The following is a 24,146-nucleotide window of genomic DNA, read 5'->3' as shown; positions in this document are numbered from 1 at the left end:
GGTGAAACGTTGTTGTGATACCTAGTGTAAGGAGGATAAATGCGTACCATCACGTTTCCGACTTTGATAAAGGTCGGATTGTAGCCTATCACGATTGCGGTTTATCGTATCGCGACATTGCTGCTCTCGTTGGTCGAGATCCAATGACTGTTTACGGAATATGGAATCGGTGGATTCATAAAAGTAATACGGAATGCCATGCTGGATCCCAACGGCCTCGTATCACTAGCAGTCGAGATGACAGGCATCTTATCAGTGTGGCTGTGACGGATCGTGCAGCCACGTCTCGATCCCTGAGTCAACAGATGGGGACGTTTGTAAGACGACAACCATCTGAACGAACAGTTCGACGACATTTGCAGCAGCATGGACTATCAGCTCGGAGACCATGGCTGCAGTTACCCTGCATCACAGACAGGGGCGCCTGCGATGGTGTACTCAACGACGAAACTGCGTGCACGAATGTCAAAACGTCATTGTTTCGGATGAATCCAGTTCTGTTTACAGCATCATGATGGTCGCATCCGTGTTTGGCGACATCAAGGTGAACGCACATTGGAAGCGTGTATTCATCATCGCCATACTGGCGTATCACCAGGCGTGATGGTATGGGGTGCCATGATTACACGTCTCGGTCGTCTCTTGTTTTCATTGACGGCACTTTGAACAGTGGACGTTACATTTCAGACGTGTCACGACCCGTAGCTCTACTCTTCATTCGATCCCAGCGAAACCTTACAATTTAGCAGGATAATCCACGACCGCATGTCACAGGTCTTGTACGGGGCTTTCTGGATACAGAAAATGTTCATCTGCTGCCCTGGCCAGCACATTCTCCATATCTTTCATCAATTGAAAACGTCTGGTCGATGGTGGCCGAGCAACTGGATCGTCACAATACGCCAGTCACTACTCTTGATGAAATGAGGTATCGTGCTGAAGCTGCATGGGCAGCTGTACCTGTACACGCCATCCAAGCTATGTTTGACACAATGCCGAGGCGTATCAAGGCCGTTATTAGGGCCAGAGGTGGTTGTTCTGGGTACTGATTTCTCAGGATCTATGCACCCAAATTGCGTGAAAATGTAATCACTTGTCAATTCTAGTGTAATATATTTGTCCAATGAATACCCGTTTATCATTTGCATTTCTTCTTGGTGTAGCAATTTTAATGGCCGGTAGTGTAAATACTACCGACCTGAGACTGGATATTGGCTTCCTTTGATCTCACGGCCCCCAAGTAAATGATCAAGTGGCGGCATTATGATGATCGGGAAATTCCAGTCTCGTTTCTGTCTTTATCAAGAGGCCACTCCCTGTTTGTCTGTGTGAACCACCGTCTCTCAAAATGCAGATAAAGGTTTTCAACTCTCCTCAGAAAACTGTGTTTCTATTGGCTAATTTTGGAGACGAAGGGGAAAGCTGACACAATTTAGATATCAAAAACAGAGCATAATAATCCATTTGCACTACCCTATCTAATTAATTGTTTAAAAATTTACAGGAGTCAAATAGATTGCTTAACACTCACCTCTACTTTACGATGACTCTTATTCGCAATAAAATATATTTTCAACGTTTGAGTATCACACGCAGACATTGTGCAAATCAAGTAATGAAATTTCCACCACAAATAGAACACAGCTCTAAATATATCTGAGGTCTTTGTATGCACCGACGTTGGGGAAAACACTCTCCTCCACCATAACGTTTCCACTAAACATATCTGGAGAAAAAAATCCTACTGATCACACAAACTTGCGATCGCGAAGGGCGCACCGTCCACCGCCTGCAGGTTAGCCCCGTCCTCGCCGGCCGGGACAGAGACCCGAACCCGCGCTGGCTGTGTCGGCAGGTGTACGCTCATCGCCCGGCATCCACAAGGCCTCAGAATGTTGGAGCGACTGTCACCTAGGAGTCAACTGATCAATTTACATTTGGGAATTAATCGTCTCGTGCAAACACCCGTCATATTGAATCTTCTCACTCAACACACACGTCCACTTCTGTCTCCACTCACCCACCACACGAGTCACTTCGCCAGCCTGCACTGCCGTGGACAAGATCAGACAGGACGACGCATTCTTTGTACTTAACCGACGATCACAAGCTAGTCCGCAACTTCCGGTCGCTGAAGCCTAGTGACCACTCCTTCCACCAGCTGTAGTGCACTGTGAAACAAACTGCTATGGCTTGGATGTATACAGTATCTCTAATCAGTTCCACCTCGACATAGATCCCTCAGTGTAAAAAATCCGCTTTACCTAATCCGAGACAGCGACGGTGTTGTCCATACACGTCGAATTTCTCATGCGACATATAGATTTTTCCCTCTTATATGAGGAATTTTCGATAACAGAAGAATCGCTAAAGTATCATTACTTGTAAAAATCCTTTAACAGTATGACATATATTTCGTCTAAGTATTCTCTCATCAGGTAAACAAATCTGTTCTAATCAGCTTAATGTCTGATACGTCCTACATCACAGGACTAGAACATTAAACTCCTTTTTGGCTCATGACAGAGTTCTAATATGTACCTCTGTCACACAATGACTCCTCGCTTTCGAACTCCCATTAAGTAACCAAATGCTTTGCCACATATGAAGTGTCTTATAGGTAACAGCACAGAGAATCTATAAATATCACATTTGTACTATGTATCACTTTATAAATTGGGTAATACGTCTATTTTATTCCGATTATCGTTTCTCAGTGTGTAGATGGAAGATTGAATACTTGTTAAAAGATATCGTCGCAGCGAAGAAACACCTGGTCACCACTCCCAGTCCCGAATCATATTCGTGGTACCCTAACCATCGCTTCTACACGCCAGGCGGCACGTCATTGATATCAAATAGATAGGATAATTAAATAAATTCAACGTGAGAGTCCTTTTGTACTTTGTACGACGAGTACATTTTTTTTCCAGCATTCGGAGTACAGTCATCAGGTAGCTGAAATAGGAATCTCTGGAGGAAAGACAACGTTATTTTCGGGGAACACTGTTGAGGACCGACGGTTTAAGCTGACCGCTTCTACTGCTAGCAACATACATTTCGCCTAAGGACCGCACAATTAAAAACACGATCACAACGACTGTTTTATTGTACACTGCATAGAAGCGACACCGCTACTTTGAATATAGATGGTGATTGCAGGGTGTGTGTGAACAGACAGAAAGTGCGAGTGCACATCGCCAGCGGTGTAAGCGCATAATTAAATCATCGTTATCACCGAATTTAGAAAGCGATTCGGCTAAGGAGCGTGTTATGAAGCCGACATTTGCAACACAACTCTTGCTGACACTGTCCATGTTAAAAACTATACATGCTTTATAAATCAAGCTATGGCATTGATCCAATATGAAGTAGTCTTCCCACAAACACCGCGACACCGCTACTTTGAATATAGATGGTGATTGCAGGGTGTGTGTGAACAGACAGAAAGTGCGAGTGCACATTGCCAGCGGTGTAAGCGCATAATGAAATCATCGTTATCACCGAATTTAGAAAGCGATTCGGCTAAGGAACGTGTTATGAAGCCGACATTTGCAACTCCCTGTTGCCACTACTAGATATTTCCCACGCTAACGAATAGCGTTTGTAGCACATTCTATATCGATAATGTGCAGACAGTGTAACAGAGGTTCTGCGATATATCCATAGGTTATAGACGAGGGAGGATGATGGTTGACTGAGAATGATTACACACAGTAGATGGTGTGCTATGTGAGGAATCGGTTACAAAATGCAACTCTTTATTGAAGTCGTAAAAAATGCACAAATGCTACGATCAGTGCATCAGCTTCTTAGATTTATAGTGTTTCACTTTCTGGTAGAAATGCTGTCTGCGATTTGGAATCAAGTCTATGCAGCTATATATTTACGTTGGATACATGGACATCTTTTAATGGTTACAGCCACTGGTGAATCATACTCGTCCTGCTCGCATATCTCGGAACGAATCACCTTTTCCGAACCAATTCGCTAAGGACCCCATACATGCATCTTGTAACTCTTCCTCAGTCTGTGCCCAGCTATCCCTGCAGCTTTGTCCATGTGATCGGTCCCATTTAAGTCGGAACTTAGCTGAAGTCGGCGAGTGCTATGCCCAAGACCTTCTGCATCTCCTGAAGGAACAGGGTAAGCTGAATTAATGCGACAGGATCGTGTTTTGACCACTCGATGGATATGAGAACATGTTGTTATAGCTCTGACAACTGCGTACAATGTGTAAGGCCAGCGCCAAAGAAAGCTTTCACCTGCAATACAAGCAGTAGAAAAGATAATACGAGCAGTTACGGTGCTATTTCTTATTGGAAAAATTAGGAAGACTCTGCATCTTACGGAAACAGGAAGGAGGACGAGGATTTTGATACTGCATTGTGGTGCATCTCCAAACTGCATGTAGGTACTACAGTCCAAAGGAGATTTCCATCCCTCAGAGTGCATTCATGTCTGTCAAACCCAAACATTCTCTCTATCCTCGTAATTTTATGCCATCCAACAGAGAAAAACTACAAATTATAGAAAACTCAGCTAATGTCACCCAGTAGAGAACTCAATATTACCATGTTCCTCCCTTCCGATATATCTAAAATAAAAACCGTCTGCATACTGGCATCGAGCATACGTGGCAATTCTATTAAATATGCAAAGACTGGTCCATTGAAGCAAGGCAGACGGTGATCAAAATCCCTTACAAAGACCAGTGTAAAGTTTCGTCACCTCGACTGTAAGAGGACCATATCCCACAGACTGTAAATTGCAAGAGATGGTCCCTGTGTCGTTCTTCCATAAGCCGTTTCATACATTGGCTTTTCTGCTGGAACACATTACAGCAATGCATGACTACAGCTTTGTACAATGATATACATTTTGTTTTCCCATCACAACTTCGAGGTCTGTGTCTGTGTCGACATTAACATGTTTCGATCCATTGGCTCTCAGAGAAATCTGGACAATGCGTGGTGTAAACTATGGTGTTCCTACAACACACAGAATGACTGAAATAAGAGACGGAGCTGGTGTTTATTACTGACAAATATGTAGAAGATATTGCAAAATATGGAAACTGGAAGAGTTTGTGGCATTATGGAGCATTTCCAAACAGCTGCCTGAAGGTGATAGCCTCTATATTTAATCTCATCTTTCACAGTGATGGGGAAGCATATTTATTAATTAATTTATTTACACATCTAGTTCCATAGGACCAAATTGAGAAGCAAATCTTCAAGGTCATGGAACATGTCAGTACACGAAATTACAACATGAAAGTAATGATAGACAAAATAAAATGTTTGTGAACCCAAAAAATGTCAATCCATAAGTTTAAATAAAAGAAATCAGCAATACAACATAAGAATCTGCTTAATTTTACAAGAAACTCCTCAGCAGAATGGAAGGAGTGACACCATGAGGAAACTCTTCAGTTTCGATTTGAAAGCCTATGGATTACTGCTAAGATTTTGGAATTTTTGTGGTAGCTTATTGGAAATGGATGCAGCACACCTTTCTGCGCTAGAGTCAAGGGAGTGCAATCCAAATCCAGATTAGATATCTGCCGAGAGAAAGCTGCTAATTCTTGAGAATAAGCTGATCTTGTTAACGAGAAACGAAAGTAAAGAATATATATATATATATGTATATTGAGAGGCCAATGTCAAAATACGCAGATTAGTGATCAGGGGTCGACAAGAGGTTCTCAGACTTACATCACTTATTGCCTAACTGTTCATTTCTGAGCCAAAAATATCCTTTTAAAACGGGAAGAGTTACGCCTAAAATAGAATACCATACAACATAAGCGAATTATAATAAGCAACGAAGACTAATTTTCTTGTTGAACAATTACTTACTTCAGATACCGTGCGTATAGGAAAAATAGCAGCATTAAGTCTTTGAACAAGACACTGAATGTGGGCTTACCACGACAGTTTACTATCTATATGAACACCTAGAAATTTGAACTGTTCAGTTTCACTAATCATATGTTCATTATGTGAAATTAAAACATCGGGTTTTGTTGAATTGTGTGTTAGAAACTGTAAAAACTGAGTCTTACTGTGATTTAGCGTTAGTTTATTTTCTACAAGCCATAAACTTGTCATGAACTGCACTATTTGAAACCGAGCCAATGTTGCGCACACAACATCCTTTACTATGAAGCTAGTCATCAGCAAACAAAAATATTTTAGAATTACCCATAATACTAGAGGGCATATTATTTATATAAATAAGAAACAGGATTGGCCCCAACACTGATCCCAGGGGCACCATCTATTTGATCATATCCCACTCACACTTCACATCACAGCTATTCTCAACACTGTGAATAATAACGTTTTGCTACCTACTGTTAAAGTAAGAGGTGAACCAATTGTGAGCTACTCCTCATACTCCATAATGATCCAACTTCTGGAGCAATATTTTGTGATCAACACAATCAAACGCCTTTATTAAATCAAAAAATATGCCTAGCGTTCGAAACCTTTTGTTTAACCCATCCAGTACCGTACCTCACAGAGAAAAGAGAATATAGCATTTTCAGTTGTTAAACGGCTTCTAAAGACGAACTGTACATATGACAGCAATTTATGTTATATAAAATGATGAATTATCCTCACATAGCCTTCTCAACAACTTTAGCAAACAGTGATGACATAGAAATAGGTCTAAAATTGTCTACATTATTCCTTTCTTTCTTTTTATAAAGCAGCTTTACTAGCGAGTGTAATACGAGGGTTGTTTTTTTAAGTAAGGGCCGTTTTTATTTTTAAAAAAATATACAAATACTTTTGTAAAAAACTTTTATTTCCTGATTCTACTCACTTTTACCTATTTTTCTACATAGTTGCCTCGTTTATTTAAGTACTTGTCATACCGTACAACTAAGTTTTTAATTCCCTCTTCAAAAAATTCGGCCGCCTGCTCCGACAGCCAAGAGTTCACGGCCGCTTTCACTTCATCGTCGTCAATGAAGCGCTGCCCGCCAAGATGGTGTTTTAGGTACCGGAAAAGGTGAAAATCGCTAGGAGCAAGGCCGGGGCTGTATGGTGCATGGTCCAAAACTTCCCAGCCAAAAGAATCAATCAAATCCCGAGGCTTTTGAGAGGTGTGAGGCCTAGCGTTATGTTTTGAATTGCTCTGCGGAGCTTCTTTAGAGTTGCACAGTAGGCATCTGAGTTGATTGTCGTTCCTCGTGGCATAAAGTCCACTAGCAAAACACCGCGCCGGTCCCAGAACACAGTTGCCATAATCTTGCGCGTTGACAGCGTCTGTTTGGCTTTGACCTTGATGGGTGAAGTTGTGTGTCGCCATTCCATCGATTGTCGCTTGCTTTCGGGAGTGATATGGGATACCCATGTTTCGTCTCCAGTGACAATTTGACTCAACATGTCATCCCGTTCTTCCTCGTAACGAATCAAAAAGTCCAATGAAGTGGCAAATCTCTTCCCTTTGTGGTCCTCTGTGAGGAGTCTGGGTACCCACCGAGAACACAGTTTCTTGAAGTTTAGGTTTTCAGACACAATTTTGTACAAAACCGATCTTGAAACTTGTGGAAACTCCAAAGAAAGAGTGGAAATTGTGAATCTTCTGTCCTCACGAATCTTTGTTTCAACTGCAGCCACCAAATCATCAGTGATCACAGAGGGCCGGCCTGAGCGTTCTTCGTCATGGACGTTTTGACGCCATTTTTAAACTCTCTGACCCATTGACGCACTTTACCTTCACTCATTGCATTCAAGCCATAAACTTCTGTTAACTGACGATGAATTTCTGCAGCTGATAGGCCTCTCGCGGTCAAAAAACGTATCACTGACCATATGTCACACGCGGCGGGCGATTCAATAATCGCAAACATTATAAAGTAGCACAGCGATGCGTACACGTTAGCTACAGAGCTGCAACTTGCATCAGTGTGAACGGGAAGGATGCCGGCAAGTGGCGCGGTGGCTTGTTGCGGCGCCCGTGCGAACTTCGGGACTATACGCGCGAACGGCCCTACTTAGAAAACAACCATCGTATCTCTTTATATTCGATGAATTATTCAGATACAATTCTACCCTTGAATGACGTTTACTAATTTTCTATCTTCATACTCGCAGAATCCATGCGAAAAGTAGTTCATACAATAGCTATGCCATGAGCGCATAATTATTCTTTGTAGTACTCTCTCTGGTGGTTGTTAGAAAAAAAAAGAAAGGGGGCTTCCGAGATTGTCTTCGTGCCGATTAGCCTGAGCTTGGTTCGGAAGAACTGTAATCTGATTATTGAGATTTATCACAGAAGATAACTGAGACGAAACTGTACGATTAAAAGGAAATATATATAGATTGCTCCTTCAAATAAAAGGTGTGTATTTGAAATTTGAGAATTAATGATATTTATCGATATATTGCGTAGTTGTTAATCAGAAGGGAACTTCCGAAAGACTGGATACGAACCTGCATTTAATAATCCAAGAGCTCCATTACTTCTTCGGAAGGTTAAACTTCATCAAAGCCAAATATCCGCTTGATATGAGGTTTTCCGACTGATTATACAACGCTCCCAAAATTACGAGGCATTTTATTTGTACAGATTAGCAGACTGCCGCAAAGCACGAGTCTGCAGAGAAGAAGAATCATCGCCTGATTTCATTCTAACAAGTAAAATTTCAGAATCATTTTGAGTGACTGAACTATGACTGTGTTTCCTATCATGAATGACTGATTGCTCGAACGAATTGAGAGCTACAGAATTACGTAGATAGGAGGAAAAATTACAGTGGCGCCAGTGTGACAGGACTCTCTTGGATTGTTATATAATATATGTATTTTTTGTTTCATGAAAACCAACGAAAACGAGAGGTAACTAATCTGAAGAGAGATTCGGTGCTCATAGTAAAAGATTGCTGATACCAAGAAACGATTTCAACTATTGGACAACACCGAGAGTACAGAACAAGGCCAGAGAAATCTAATTTTTTTATCCTGTAGTTAAAATAGTTTGAATCAATTTAGAAAGAACTTTTTTCCAGATAGTAGTTAGATTGTAGAACTGTATATTGTGTGATTTTCGTATCTGGGCATTGAACTTTATACCATCTGTGAAGTAATTTGAAAGTTAAGTGTGTCTACGACAGTAAATTTGGAACTGTATTTAGTGACTAGAACCTGATATTGACAGTTATTTAATGGTATTGACTTGAGTGGCATTTAAAATGTCATTGAATCAGCAACGAGAAGTGCAACAGCCTTCAGCTGTTTGCGCAGGAGCAGAGGCCACGGATAGCAATTCTGAGACTGTTGTGGCTAGCGGTAGCAGTATAAATAATCCCGCTGGTTCAGAAAACATTCATACAACAGCTGATCAGACTGTTGTTGACACATTAGTTGTTATTATGCAACAGTTGTCTCTATTAGCCGAAGGCCAAGCGGAGGTAAAACGAGACTTATCCGTTATACAAAATGAACTCCAAAATCAATTAGCCGAAAATCAAACAGAATTACAAAATCAGTTAAGAGCAACCTTCACCGAATTAGATACGAGATTAAATACCCAGACACAGGAAATAAAAGAACAGGCAGAAAGGACCGAGCAGAATCTTATTGCTCAAATTGAGCAGGTCCGCCAACAATACCGAGAAAACAATAGTAAATTAAAAGCGGAACTAACCGAATACGTATCCGTCAAAATTGACATGATACAAAAACAAGTAGAACTGTTTCCTCAAGTAATACAAGCTCAAGAGGACATATAGTGTTCCGTAGCTATGATACCAGAAATTATAGAATCGCAAGATAATCTAAAGAAGCAATTTGACGAAGTGAAGGAAAAACAGGAGACAGTGGAACATAGAATGAATGTACTTGCGGGAAAGTTTTCAGAAATGACGTTAGAGCGGCAAAATTTTCCTTCGGAAACCATAGAAGAAACTGTGAAAGTAGCTTTACAGTCAATTTCAGAGAGTTCCGAGGAGAATTTTTTCAACAAAGGGTTAAAGGAAGTTCGAGAACAACTTGGCGAAGAATTCTCGCGTTGGAAAGAAAATATCGATAGATCACTAAATCTCTCGCCGGAGGACTTAGAAACAGCGAGAAGTAGGAAACAACATTCTCAATCTGCGCGTGAAATTCCGTCCACGTCAAGATCCGATGATGACAGAACTGGAACGTCACAAGTTAGATTCGATATAACGGATAGCCACAGGGAAGAGTACGAACAGAATGATTTTTGGAATCGTAGTACCGTTGAGGAAAAGATGATTAAACAGAGACAATTTCAAATCTTTTTGCCCTGACAAAAAGAATGTTCATCCTGTAGTCTTTATTAGAAGTTTCAGAGGTCTATTTCCACGATCTTGGACAGAATGGCAAAAGATTAGTTTTGTATCTGGATATATACAAGGAACAGGAGCATTGTGGGCATCCGAACAAACATCTTCTTGTAAATGTTACAAAGAATTTGAGCAGGCTTTTCTAGCAAAATATTGGTCTGCTGGAGTACAAGAAAGACTTAGGCAGGAAGTATTATATCCTGAGCCTTTCTCATTTTCTAGAGGATCTCTAAAGAGATATTTTGAGAAATACATTAATAAATCTTTGTATTGGGATGTACCGATTCCTTTGCCGGATATACTTAGAATACTCAAGTCCAAACTACCCATCAGTATAAGGAATCAGCTGTTATATATAAATGATAAGGATATAGACTCATTTATGACTACGCTTGATCGTATTGATATAATTGAGGAGGACAATAAAAGGGCAAGAGAAATGTCATATCAAAGAAGAGCAATAGAAGCGAATCCGAGCTGCCATTCGAGTGGGAATGGCAGTAATGGTAGCAGTAAAAATAATCATAACCAACTACACTCTCCGAGGAGACTTAGCAATGGACAAAATGCAAACAATAATTATTACCATAATGGAAACTTTAGTAATGGTGCAGCGAGGGGCTATTTTAGGAACAGTAGGAATTTTAATCGATATAATCCAATGTATGACAACACAAGGCAGTTCTACCAACACCAGCAGGACAACAACAATAATTACACGAATCAAGCAAGAAAATATAGACCGAATTCACCACAACAACCGATAATCACTGAAGTAGCTGAAGAGACAAATACCAATCGGACCAACAATCAGTCAAACTAAACATGACCGCATCGTGCCCCGGAGGAGCGGTCAGGGGATCTGTTAGGGGCGAGACAGTAAAATTACAATTGTTAAGATATAATGATGGTGAGCTGTTGACTGAAAGGTTAACAAAGGATTTAATAACGTGTCATAATGACAGATCGAGTGTTCCGGTATCGGAAGTATTTGTTGAAATAGAGGAAGTTCCAACGAATGTGATATTGGACACCGCCGCTTCCGCCAATGTCATCTCAGGCGCTCTTTTTCGGAGAATTATTAGGAAGAAGAAGGTACCAATTTTGCCAGTACAGAACTGCAAAATCATCGGAGCTGTTGGAGCACGCTCTCCCAATGTCAAAATACAAACACTATTAGAGATGAAAATGGGAAATGTAGCAATAAAATGCACGTTCCTTGTAGTGGAGAAGTTATTAGTGGACTGTATTCTTGGTATTGGGAGTATGCAGGAGTACGATTGTCAGATTGACTTTTTGGGAGGAATAGTTAAATTTAGAATAAATGGAGAAGCGATAGCACTGGATTTAAATAGAAAGGAAACGCTGCATGAGAAATATTGTCGCGGTGCCATAATTCAATTAATTGACACTACAAACGGTCGTTGGAAGGAGCTTTCAAAGGATTTGATACAACAGGAGGACTTTAATCAAACAACAATGATAAAAGCTAATGAATCAAATCAGCTTACCGGAGAACAAAGGCAGCAGCTTCATTATTTGTTAGAGGCATATGAAGAGATTTTTGATGAGAAACCAGGAATTATTAAAGGGTATATTTGTCACCTACAAGTGAAGCCACATCAGACTTACTGTTACACGCACTATCCGATCCCCTGGCGTTTAAAACAATCCGTTCAAAGGGAGATAAATAGAATGTTAGAATGGAACTTGATTGAGCCATCAACTAGTCCATATTGTTCTCCGCTCTTAGTCGTCCCAAAACCTGGAGGTAACGTTAGATTAGTTCTGGATGCGAGAGAGATTAATAAAATAATAGTACCTGTAAGAAATCATCCGGAAAATATAGATGAATTAATTCAAAATTTCCAGGATGTTTCGTACTTAACTAGTGTTGATTTGAGAAGTTCGTACTGGCAGGTCCAAATGGATGAAGAATCTAGGAAATATATCTCATTTATCTATGCTTGGAGAAGTTACCAATTTAGAGTTGTCCCGTTCGGACTTAATATTAGTGCCGGAATATTTATTTTAGCGTTGGATTATGTTCTTGGACCAGAATTGCGTAGTCGTACAACTGTGTTTGTTGACGACTTATTAATAACCACGAAAACATGGGAAGAGCATTTGCATGTTTTGGAAAGGATTTTTGCTGTTTTCAAGAAAACCGGAATTACAGTAAACTTACAAAAGTCTCATTTTGCTTTACCACAAATTAAGTTCTTAGGACATATGATAGATGCGAAAGGTATCCTGCCTACCGAGAAGAAGATAAGTGCAATTCGAAATTTTCCATCACCACGGAATAAAAGACAGCTGAAGGGATTTATAGGTATGGCATCGTTCGTCCGTCGTTTCATAAAGACTCAAGCCATGAATTCCGAGACATTAAACCGGCTTCTGCGGAAGGATGTGCCATGGCAATGGACTGAAGAATGTGAACTAGCTTTTCGAGACATTAAAGACCAACTCGTTAACGCATCCTTATTATATCACCCTGATATGAATTGTGAGCTCTGTCTGTCCACGGATTCATCGGATGTTGGATTAGGTGCTTGTCTCTTCCAAATGAGGAAAATAAAAGGGGTACCAACATTCTGTCCGATAGCATTTGCTAGTCGAGTGTTATCGCCCTGTGAAAGAGCCTATACGACCACAGAACTTGAAGCACTTGCGGTTATCTGGGCATTCAAGAAGTTTAACTATTATTTTTATGGTTCGAAAACGATTGTGTATTGTGACCATCAATCACTAACCTTTTTGCAAACATGTAAATTATTACATCCTAGACTGTCACGTTGGACAATGACACTACAACAATACCAATTTAAAATTATTCATGTGTCTGGCAAAGAAAATATTATTGCGGATGCACTGTCAAGATCCCCAGAAGGTTTAACGCCGGAAATAGAATCAGTAAATACTTCGGATTTTCCAGTATTACTGTTGCAGGACAATATCTACAAGACTTATTATGTACATCTTTGTAGAGATATGGGAAATTTACAACGAAAAGACCCTCGATGGAAGAAGATAATTCAGCTAAAGGAACAACAAAATTCAAGGGCTAGTTTAGATCATTATAAATTAGCAAATGGAGTATTATTCTTCAGACGTGGGAAGGACAACAATCCACGGTGGTGTGTATGTATTCCGAAGGAATATGAGGAAAAATTAATTTGGTTTACCCACTTATCATGGGGACATTTTGGTGTAATTAAATGTGCCAATAAAATAGGAGCATACTGTTATTTTCCGAATATTCGGAGAAAAGTGCACCAAACAATACAAAACTGCTTACTCTGTCAAAAGGCAAAACCGGATAATAGAGGTAGTAAGCATGTTCTGCATTCAATTATTCCACGAGAGCCAAGGGCGTTAATTTCGTGTGATATCTGCGGCCCTCTCCCACGATCAAGAGGAGGAGTCAAATTCATTGTTGGATTCTTTGACGTGTTTACAAAATATGTAAAACTATATCCATTAAAGTGTGCTACTGCCAGAGCTGTTGTAGTGAGATTGGTGCGTGACTATCTTCCTCATGTAGGTTTACCGAAATCCATAATTACTTATAATGCCAGAATTTTTACTGGATTTAAATGGAAGCAAATATTAACACAACTTGGTATTCGACAAATTTTGACATCATGTTACCATCCACAAGGTAGTCCAATAGAACGAGTTTTCCGAGAATTAAACCGATTTATGCGTACATACTGTCACAGTAAACAAACATCATGGGCTGATTATTTGTCAGAATTTGAACGAATATTTAATAATCTGACACATACCTCAACTAACTTTACTCCAACAGAGCTTATGTTTAGTCAGATTGAAAAGAACTTCTGGATAAACCATCTGCCAAAGTATGAAGACCAGAATTTAAAATGGGAGGAAAAGATTCAACTCGCACTTGTCAATTTAACTAAAAAGGCAATACAACGGAAATTGACATATGATAAACGGATTCACCGGATTCAGACGTTTCATCTTAAAGAAAAGGTTTTATTGAGGCGACACATCCATTCCTCGAAACTGATGAAGAACATAAAGAAATGGAATCTTATTTATAGCCGCGTGGGATTAGCCGAGCGGTCTAGGGCGCTGCAGTCATGGACTGTTCGGCTTGTTCCGGCGGAGGTTCGAGTCCTCCCTCGGGCATGGATGTGTGTGTTTGTCCTTAGGATAATTTAGATTAAGTAGTGTGTAAGCTTAGGGACTGATGACCTTAGCAGTTAAGTCCCATAAGATTTCATACATACATACATCTTATTTATACCGGACCATATGTTATTGTAAATATACCAAATCCTGGATCATACTTGTTGGCATATCCCGAATCGAAAAGAATAAAGGGATTATTCCCGCATATTGATATTAAGAAATTTTTTGAAGGATCGTAGGTCTGTGATACCAAATATGGAGAAGAATTTAGAGTGGAATTTGACTATGAGTCAAATGTGTATATAAATATCAAGTTTATGTTGTCTAGAGGTTAAGAGACAGTGAGATTACTCCTGTGGTAGGTTAAGAGACAGTGAGATTATTCCTGTGATAGGTTAAGAGACAGTGAGATTACTCCTGTGATAGTTTAGCACAAAAATTTTAAGATAGGTAGAAGAATTTGTTAATTACTAGTGTTTGTAAGTGTGGACTATGAGCAGAAGCCACAGTGATATACAATGAAAGTGCATCTACATTTCCTCAAGACACGGCACTTATGTGAGAATTGCGTGTGTAACTTGAACAGTGTGGGATATGTAGGTAAATACACTATGAATATGATGTGCGCTGTTCGCGCAAGAAAACAAACGAACTGTGAAATGAAGCAACAGTTGATAATGTCACTGTTGCAAACAATTGAACAAACTCTCTGGTTGCGCGAGAGAAAATTATTATAATTTTTAGATTTTTCATTATGCCTTCTTTACCAGGAGAATTAATTTAAGAATTTTAATTAACTTTTTAAGAATAGCAGTTTGTGTGTTTCATATTATGGACATAATTGTTGAAATACATTTCCATAAATGTTCATGAGAGGATGAAGAAGATTCTGCGATTGGATGATTTGTTAAATGAACATACGTCATCATTAATGATATTTATTTGCAAGTGGATCTATAAATCAATAATGAAAATTTTTCAAATTATTCCTTTTTTGGAGTCAGTGTCATATGCCTATGTTTAAAATTTTTCATCAGGTGTAAACTTAAATTTTATCCATAATTTCGTAATTGAAAGCAAACCTCGGACAGATTCAATGCTCTACTTCCACCTGCACTATAACAAAACGAAGATTTGACTAAAAATTTTTTTGAGAGGAATACATTCGATATGAGCTACAACAAAATTTAAATGCCCACAGTCTATTTGGCAATGTTTTGGACAATCAGCAGTTGTAATGCAAAACAACTTTGGTATTGAGGACTACAAAAAAAATTCGCGATTGTCAGGACTGATGGATGTTCCAGTCTAGTACAGATGGAAGAATATAAGAATCCACTCCGATTTTGAGTTCAACGATGAAATATGGACTTCGTTGCCTTAATCCACTCTCTTCCAGGGATTTATTCCGTCAGAACATTTTCTTATTCCACTTTAAACCTGTTTCATGTTCACGTCCCTGACCATCTGTTCCTGAGATCATCTTCCTGTTTCTACGGCACGTTACCAGCTTCTATCCTGTACCATAAGCCATCGCCTGTCCTCCCTACCGCCTCCACCAAACGCTGTACGTCGCCTACCCGGTGTCTGTACCCAGTGTTCCTGTTCCATCGACTTCACAACGAGATCGCCGGCTACATCGTCGAAAGAAGAATTTTGAAAATTTTTTTTGAGCAATATTGTAAAATTTTTTTGGCTATGAGGCACTTTTCCTTCGATCTAATCCATGGAGCTTCTATATATTTCTAAATTACTGGATTTAGGCTTTCCTATCTTCTTTAATACCTGAGCTGGGGTCTATTCTTCCGGGTTTTCCAGGGTTTCCCTGTGAAGGCCAGTTTCGAAATGGGTAGACCTTTTTCGTAATTACACCAATCTACATCTTCCCTTGTTATGTACCCGGGATGCGGGTATACCCCGGTACATGTAAAAGCTACAGCTTAGGTATTCTCGTAACTTATTGTCTTAACATGTTACCCATACTCTCTATAGCACAATTCTACTAATTCAAAATATTCCTCTTTTGAATAAACAACCCAACAAATTTTTTCTGTTAGCTCGCAAAGTGTATTATCATTAACTTTGCTCGCTGCGAGGGGCAATTGTAATATCTCTTTATATTCGTTGAATTATTCAGATACAATTCTACCCTTGAATTACGTTTACTAATTTTCTATCTTCATACTCGCAGAATCCATGCGAAAAGTAGTTCATACAATAGCTATGCCATGAGCGCATAAGTATTCTTTGTAATACTTTCTCTGGTGGTTGTTAGAAAAAAAAAAGAAAGGGGGCTTCCGAGATTGTCTTCGTGCCGATTAGCCTGAGCTTGGTTTGGAAGAACTGTAATCTGATTATTGAGATTTATCACAGAAGATAACTGATACGAACTGTACGATTAAAAGGAAATATATATAGATTGCTCCTTCAAATAAAAGGTGTGTATTTGAAATTTGAGAATTAATGATATTTATCGATATATTGCGTAGTTGTTAATCAGAACGGAACTTCCGAAAGACTGGATACGAACCTGCATTTAATAATCCAAGAGTTCCATTACTTCTTCGGAAGGTTAAACTTCATCAAAGCCTAATATCCGCTTGATATGAGGTTTCCCGACTGATTATACAACGCTCACAAAATTACGAGGCATTTTATTTGTACAGATTAGCAGACTGCCGCAAAGCACGAGCCTGCAGAGAAGAAGAATCATCGCCTGATTTCATTCTAACAAGTAAAATTTCAGAATCATTTTGAGTGACTGAGCTATGACTGTGTTTCCTATCATGAATGATTGGTTGCTCGAACGAATTGAGAGCTACAGAATTACGCAGATAGGAGGAAAAATTACACAAGTACTTTAATCGTTCACGAAACTGATCATTCTTAACGGAAAAATCACAAATATGGCCAAGTACAGGGCTAACATGTACAACACAATATTTTAATATTCTGCTAGAGACTCCATCATATCGATGAGTGTCCTTAGTCTTCAGTGATTTAATTATTGACTCAATCTCCCCTTTATCAGCGTCACAGAGGAGTATTTCAAACATCAATCTCGGAAAGGCATTTGCCAAGAGAGTTATATTATTCCCTGTAGAAACTAAATTTTTATGTAATTCATCAGCAGTGCTGAGAAAATGATTGTTAAATGCCGTACATATATATAACTTATCAGTAACAGACATATTTTTACTGTGAACTGACTTTATATCGTCGACACTGTGCTGCTGACCAGACACTTCCTTCACAACTAACCATATGGTTTTAATTTTATGCTATGAATCACCTATTCTATTTGTATACCGCGTACAGTGTGGGTATTCCGTTTCGAAGAGACAAAGACCATTGAATCCTTATACTGCGTGCATGTACATGATCACTGTTTCAGTGCTGGCCATCCCTGGAAGGTGTTGCTCCCATTAAGACGGTCTCGGTCTCAAACATGTGATGTTAGTCAGTCATTATGTGGTAATCAACAGTGTACCAGATTTTTATAAAGTGACCTTAGCTAAGGAGTGTTGTTTTACCAGGTGAGGTGATTGAAATGTATAACTACAGAATGAATGGCTGTTAGACCCTGTGCAAGTCTGTTTAGGTGTTGTAAACCCTAAGGATCAGTATTCACAACGTGCTTCTCTGTACTCTCCACCAGTCATAACCATGCAGCGTCAGCTAACAAATACCTCAAAGAACAGACGTGTATGGTTTTTTTAACAACATTCTACTGTAAGTCTGTTGAGGTATTAGTCATACATGCAAGTCGACTGCTTGCCTTTAATGCTTTCCTGGAAACTGACATGGATCTGCGTTAAAGAATGATAGAAAGTACATGGAGTTTTCTGTTGAGAGAGGCTGTAATGAGATACGATTTAATGGTAGACTGATGATGCATTCTAGAGAGAGGGAGATGCTCCTGCATTTGTCAAGCATTTAACCATTTTTCCGTCGATCTTTTAAGGTGCACCAATTGTGTGGTATAATTTGCAATCGACTTGTATACAAGTGCGTGTTCTGTGTGTGACTTATAGCGCTATCTACCTGCAATCGTTAATAGCAAACGTCACCATATTTCTTGTTGGTGAGTTTAGAGTGTGGTTACACTTATGGATAATCCCTTGTGATGCGATATTTTTCACTGGCGGTTCATATTCGTCTGTTCTTTTCGTTTATGAATTATCGTCAGTAGTGCGATGATCTTTGCCTTGTGGTGTTTCGATTATGAATCGCCAGTGCCAGAGATGTGCCGTCGGAAAAGTTTTGTATTATGTGGCATAAGCACATGGAATGCAAATTACACTAGTACGTTTTTAGGTGGATATGAAGGAAATTGGAGAATGGGACCAGATGAAAACGGAAAATACAACTCCCTCTGAGGTAAATATTATTAAGAGATCTGGCATTTTTGTGTCATTGCACCAGCTGTTAATTGATTATATCTGTGCATTGATTTTGAGAGTTATTGGTCGATTTCAAAGGGAAAGGTGAATTGGTGCCGGTGTCTGATCCATGTTGACGGCTCAGAGAGAAGTGCACAGATGGCAGTGAGCAGTATTCTACCCAGATTCTGCGCCAGATACTCGCATCGGCATCACCACCCAATAAGATAGAATCAGGACAAGTATCACAGTCCAGATTAGCGTAAAGTAGAAAGGGGTACAGGTAGCTAAACTTGGTAATGGGTAGAATTACTAGAAGTAAGTGTTGCATGGTGTGAGAGTGCTTGAAGTATGAATGTGCAGGCTGTACTGGCTTAGCCCATTGGGGTGTGTGAGTGGTGTTGGGATACTAACATAACGCTGGCATGCACAACAGCAACACAGCTTCACAACTAGAAAATGATTAGTCGCGATTAATTATCGACGACTGGTACATTATATAAATGAAAGAAAGCACTAAGGCACTTTTCCATTAATAACATTGCAAAGTTTGATGACTATCAGTTCATATTTTTGTTATGATCTTCTATGTATGTGTTTTTGTAAACATTCATTGTAACAACATGGCACTAAAACATGTGCTAAAGATTGTGCAGGGAACTACGACGTTCCAAACGACGAGCGAGTAGCAGACCTTGGATGGGCATGGCTCGGCACAGGGCAGGACCCATATCACAACGCGGCTGGTGGGGCTGCCTGGTGAGGTAGAGCGAGCTCGGATGCGGCTGTCGGCGTCACATCCCTGCATAGGCGATGCCCCAGGCGAGAAACCAGCTGATGTGACGTCACTACACGGCCACATCAGCAGCTGCCAGCTACAGGCAACCCGTCCCCCACCCTGAAGTGACAGGGCAGGCAGCTGGCAGTGATGAGACTGGGGCAGCTCAAGGGAGACAGAGGTGTGGATGGAATCTTGCTCATTCCTTTCACTCATACCAATGAGACTAGAAGCATCCACAGGGTTGCCTCGCCTGCAGTCAGCAGGTAGCGGACACTCGTTCCTGATGTCACACGATCACCTGGGATCACCCCTGTTTGACACAAGAGTCTAAAGGGACCCAACCTGGATGTAATGCCGTTGCTGACCAGAAAGAAGGGATTGGAAAGGGGCTGGTTCACAAAATATTTTACCTGTGTCAGTGACTGTCCATTGCAAAGGAGGTCAGCTGACGGAAAATGGGTGGAGGAAGCCATTTAAGGGAGACTGCTTGAATCTGAGCTTTCGTGTAAACGGTGGCAGGTCATAAAACTCTGAGCATTCTCATGTTAGAGGCTGGGACAATACAGACACAATTGATGCACACGGTCAGTGGAGGAAAGACTGTAACTCACTTGATGCCAGGAAGTCACCAGGTTCTTTTAGTGGGTGGCAAAAACATATATTTCATGGGCACAACTGCCTGAGAAGCTTAACAGCCTTCTTTCAGAAATTCGAAATGGTCAGCCTGGTAAGATTATATCACTCCATAAGTGAGGGGGGGTGGGCTATAGTTCTCTACAGGTAGACTTTTTTTGCCGTAACATGGCCACGATTACTGTGAGAACGACGCCTCCCTAATCTAAAATGTTCTTTTTTCAGTCAAGAGAGATTTTGAGTCACTGATTGGCTCCTCTCAGGATATGAAATGCTGAGGCTTGATTCCCCAGTGAGGGAACACTGCTACTGTGTCTGGGTTGGATTGGCTACTAAGACAGCAGAACAGTCAAGGGGGGGGGGATTCAATGAGTAGAGGATAGTTCAGATGGTTTGTACAATGCGGAGGTGGTTTAGGTTTTGCTAATTCAGCTCCCATGTCGAAGCTTAGTAGAAAGTGTTTGAGATTCTTTGCCTTCTTCTGTCCTCCCCTGGTGGAGAATTTCAGATCTTTCCCTAGTGGGTGAGGCTTGTGGTATGTTACTTGTCATGGACTAAGACCAGCAGCAGTTTCCAACTGTACCAACACCTCGGACACATCATGTCATACGGGTGAAATCACTCGTCCTGAGTCTGCCGTCTGATGTTTGACAATTCTAGGATGCACAATTGTGCCTGTGAGTCAAATTGGTTCGGCCACACCAACGCATGGGTGCACCTCACACTGAAATCTGTCAGGATTTCAGGCCTCTGATAGGGAAGTTTCCCATGTTCTAATAATCAGAACACCAATCCATGTAGTTTGCAAATTTTCGTGGATACGTCAGAACGTTACAGCTGCCACTCCTCGCACGTAGCGCGCCGATTTCTGCTGCTGCCTGAATCAAGGTGAAAGGTTAAGGTATTGTAGCACCAGCGTAGGATTGTTAAATGATATTCACAGCTCCCTGTTCTCTGAGCACCGTAGTTTGTGGTGTACTTGGTCGTAGTTGATTTCATTTGAATAAAATTGGGCCTCACAGTGGATTCATGTAAACAAAACTGGATTGCATTGTAAAAGGGATCAATTCAGGGGAGAATTTGTATAGCTTCAACGCCTATGAATGCTTTGCCAATCAAGCACCATCATTTTTCTCATTTGTGTCTGTCATTTTTTGTAAGATTTATCAGCTCGTTGTAGTTATACAGGGATTAATAAAAATTTTTCATTATTTTTGCAAACTTAAATACGCCAGTGCTCTCATTCACACACCCTCAGCTAGTCATTGTTTTTATTTTATTGTTGTGTTACATGCGTAAAGCAACAATTCAAGGTTGAATCTTATTAAATTAGTTAATCTTATTGATTTGAGTTCTGAAAGTGACAGCAGATGTATGCAACAAAAGTGCCATGAGTAATTTCACTAATTTCATATACACTCCTGGAAATGGAAAAAAGAACACATTGACACCGGTGTGTCAGACCCACCATACTTGCTCCGGACACTGCGAGAGGGCTGTACAAGCAATGATCACACGCACGGCACAGCGGACTCACCAGGGACCGCGGTGTTGGCCGTCGAATGGCGCTAGCTGCGCAGCATTTGTGCACCGCCGCCGACAGTGTCAGCCAGTTTGACGTGGCATACGGAGCTCCATCGCAGTCTTTAACACTGGTAGCATGCCGCGACAGCGTGGACGTGAACCGTATGTGCAGTTGACGGACTTTGAGCGAGGGCGTATAGTGGGCATGCGGGAGGCTGGGTGGACGTACCGCCGAATTGCTCAACACGTGGGGCGTGAGGTCTCCACAGTACATCGATGTTGTCGCCAGTAGTCGGCGGAAGGTGCACGTGCCCGTCGACCTGGGACCGGACCGCAGCGACGCACGGATGCACGCCAAGACCGTAGGATCCTACGCAGTGCCGTAGGGGACCGCACCGCCACTTCCCAGCAAATTAGGGACACTGTTGCTCCTGGGGTATCGGGGAGGACCATTCGCAACCGTCTCCATGAAGCTGGGCTACGGTCCCGCACACCGTTAGGCCGTCTTCCGCTCACGCCCCAAAATCGTGCAGCCCGCCTCCAGTGGTGTCGCGACAGGCGTAAATGGAGGGACGAATGGAGACGTGTCGTCTTCAGCGATGAGAGTCGCTTCTGCCTTGGTGCCAATGATGGTCGTATGCGTGTTTGGCGCCGCGCAGGTAAGCGCCACAATCAGGCCTGCATACGACCGAGGCACACAGGGCCAACACCCGGCATCATGGTGTGGGGAGCGATCTCCTACACTGGCCGTACACCACTGGTGATCGTCGAGGGGACACTGAATAGTGCACGGTACATCCAAACCGTCATCGAACCCATCGTTCTACCATTCCTAGACCGGCAAGGGAACTTGCTGTTCCAACAGGACAATGCACGTCCGCATGTATCCCGTGCCACCCAACGTGCTCTAGAAGGTGTAAGTCAACTACCCTGGCCAGCAAAATCTCCGGATCTGTCCCCCATTGAGCATGTTTGGGACTGGATGAAGCGTCGTCTCACGCGGTCTGCACGTCCAGCACGAACGCTGGTCCAACTGAGGCGCCAGGTGGAAATGGCATGGCAAGCCGTTCCACAGGACTACATCCAGCATCTCTACGATCGTCTCCATGGGAGAATAGCAGCCTGCATTGCTGCGAAAGGTGGATATACACTGTACTAGTGCCGACATTGTGCATGCTCTGTTGCCTGTGTCTATGTGCCTGTGGTTCTGTCAGTGTGATCATGTGATGTATCTGACCCCAGGAATGTGTCAATAAAGTTTCCCCTTCCTGGGACAATGAATTCACGGTGTTCTTATTTCAATTTCCAGAAGTGTATAAAAAATTAAGAGTGGTGCTTACGATTTGAAGGGTATTTAGAAGATAATACATTTCTTTATGTGAAGATAATAACTGAATCCTGGTAGTCAAGGAAAGCAGGATGCGGTTACGATTGTGGACGGGACCGCAATCAGTTACTATTGGTTGGCTTTTTTTATCATACACAATTTATTCAAAATTAAAATAATGGCAATAATTTCAGAATTGTTTCATAGCTGAAGGCCTTGCTGGCAATAAATTAAGAATTGTTTCACGGCTAAAGGCCTTAAACGCCAAGAAAGGCAATTATTAAAAACATTTAACAAACATACTGTCAAACAGCAATGCAATACCGTAAGTTAATTTAAAAGACAGGCAACTGATAACCAAAAAGGGAGACAAAATAATAATAAACTTGGTAGCAAAACCATTTAACTTGCTGTAATGCCAAGAGTGGCAATTATATTAAAAAATTAGAACATACACTCCTGGAAATTGAAATAAGAACACCGTGAATTCATTGTCCCAGGAAGGGGAAACTTTATTGACACATTCCTGGGGTCAGATACATCACATGATCACACTGACAGAACCACAGGCACATAGACACAGGCAACAGAGCATGCACAATGTCGGCACTAGTACAGTGTATATCCACCTTTCGCAGCAATGCAGGCTGCTATTCTCCCATGGAGACGATCGTAGAGATGCTGGATGTAGTCCTGTGGAACGGCTTGCCATACCATTTCCACCTGGCGCCTCAGTTGGACCAGCGTTCGTGCTGGACGTGCAGACCGCGTGAGACGACGCTTCATCCAGTCCCAAACATGCTCAATGGGGGACAGATCCGGAGATCTTGCTGGCCAGGGTAGTTGACTTACACCTTCTAGAGCACGTTGGGTGGCACGGGATACATGCGGACGTGCATTGGCCTGTTGGAACAGCAAGTTCCCTTGCCGGTCTAGGAGTGGTGGAACGATGGGTTCGATGACGGTTTGGATGTACCGTGCACTATTCAGTGTCCCCTCGACGATCACCAG

Source organism: Schistocerca americana, chromosome 1, assembly GCF_021461395.2.
Source record: "Schistocerca americana isolate TAMUIC-IGC-003095 chromosome 1, iqSchAmer2.1, whole genome shotgun sequence".
In the NCBI taxonomy this organism is placed as follows: domain Eukaryota; kingdom Metazoa; phylum Arthropoda; class Insecta; order Orthoptera; family Acrididae; genus Schistocerca; species Schistocerca americana.
This window is presented reverse-complemented; position numbering follows the sequence as displayed.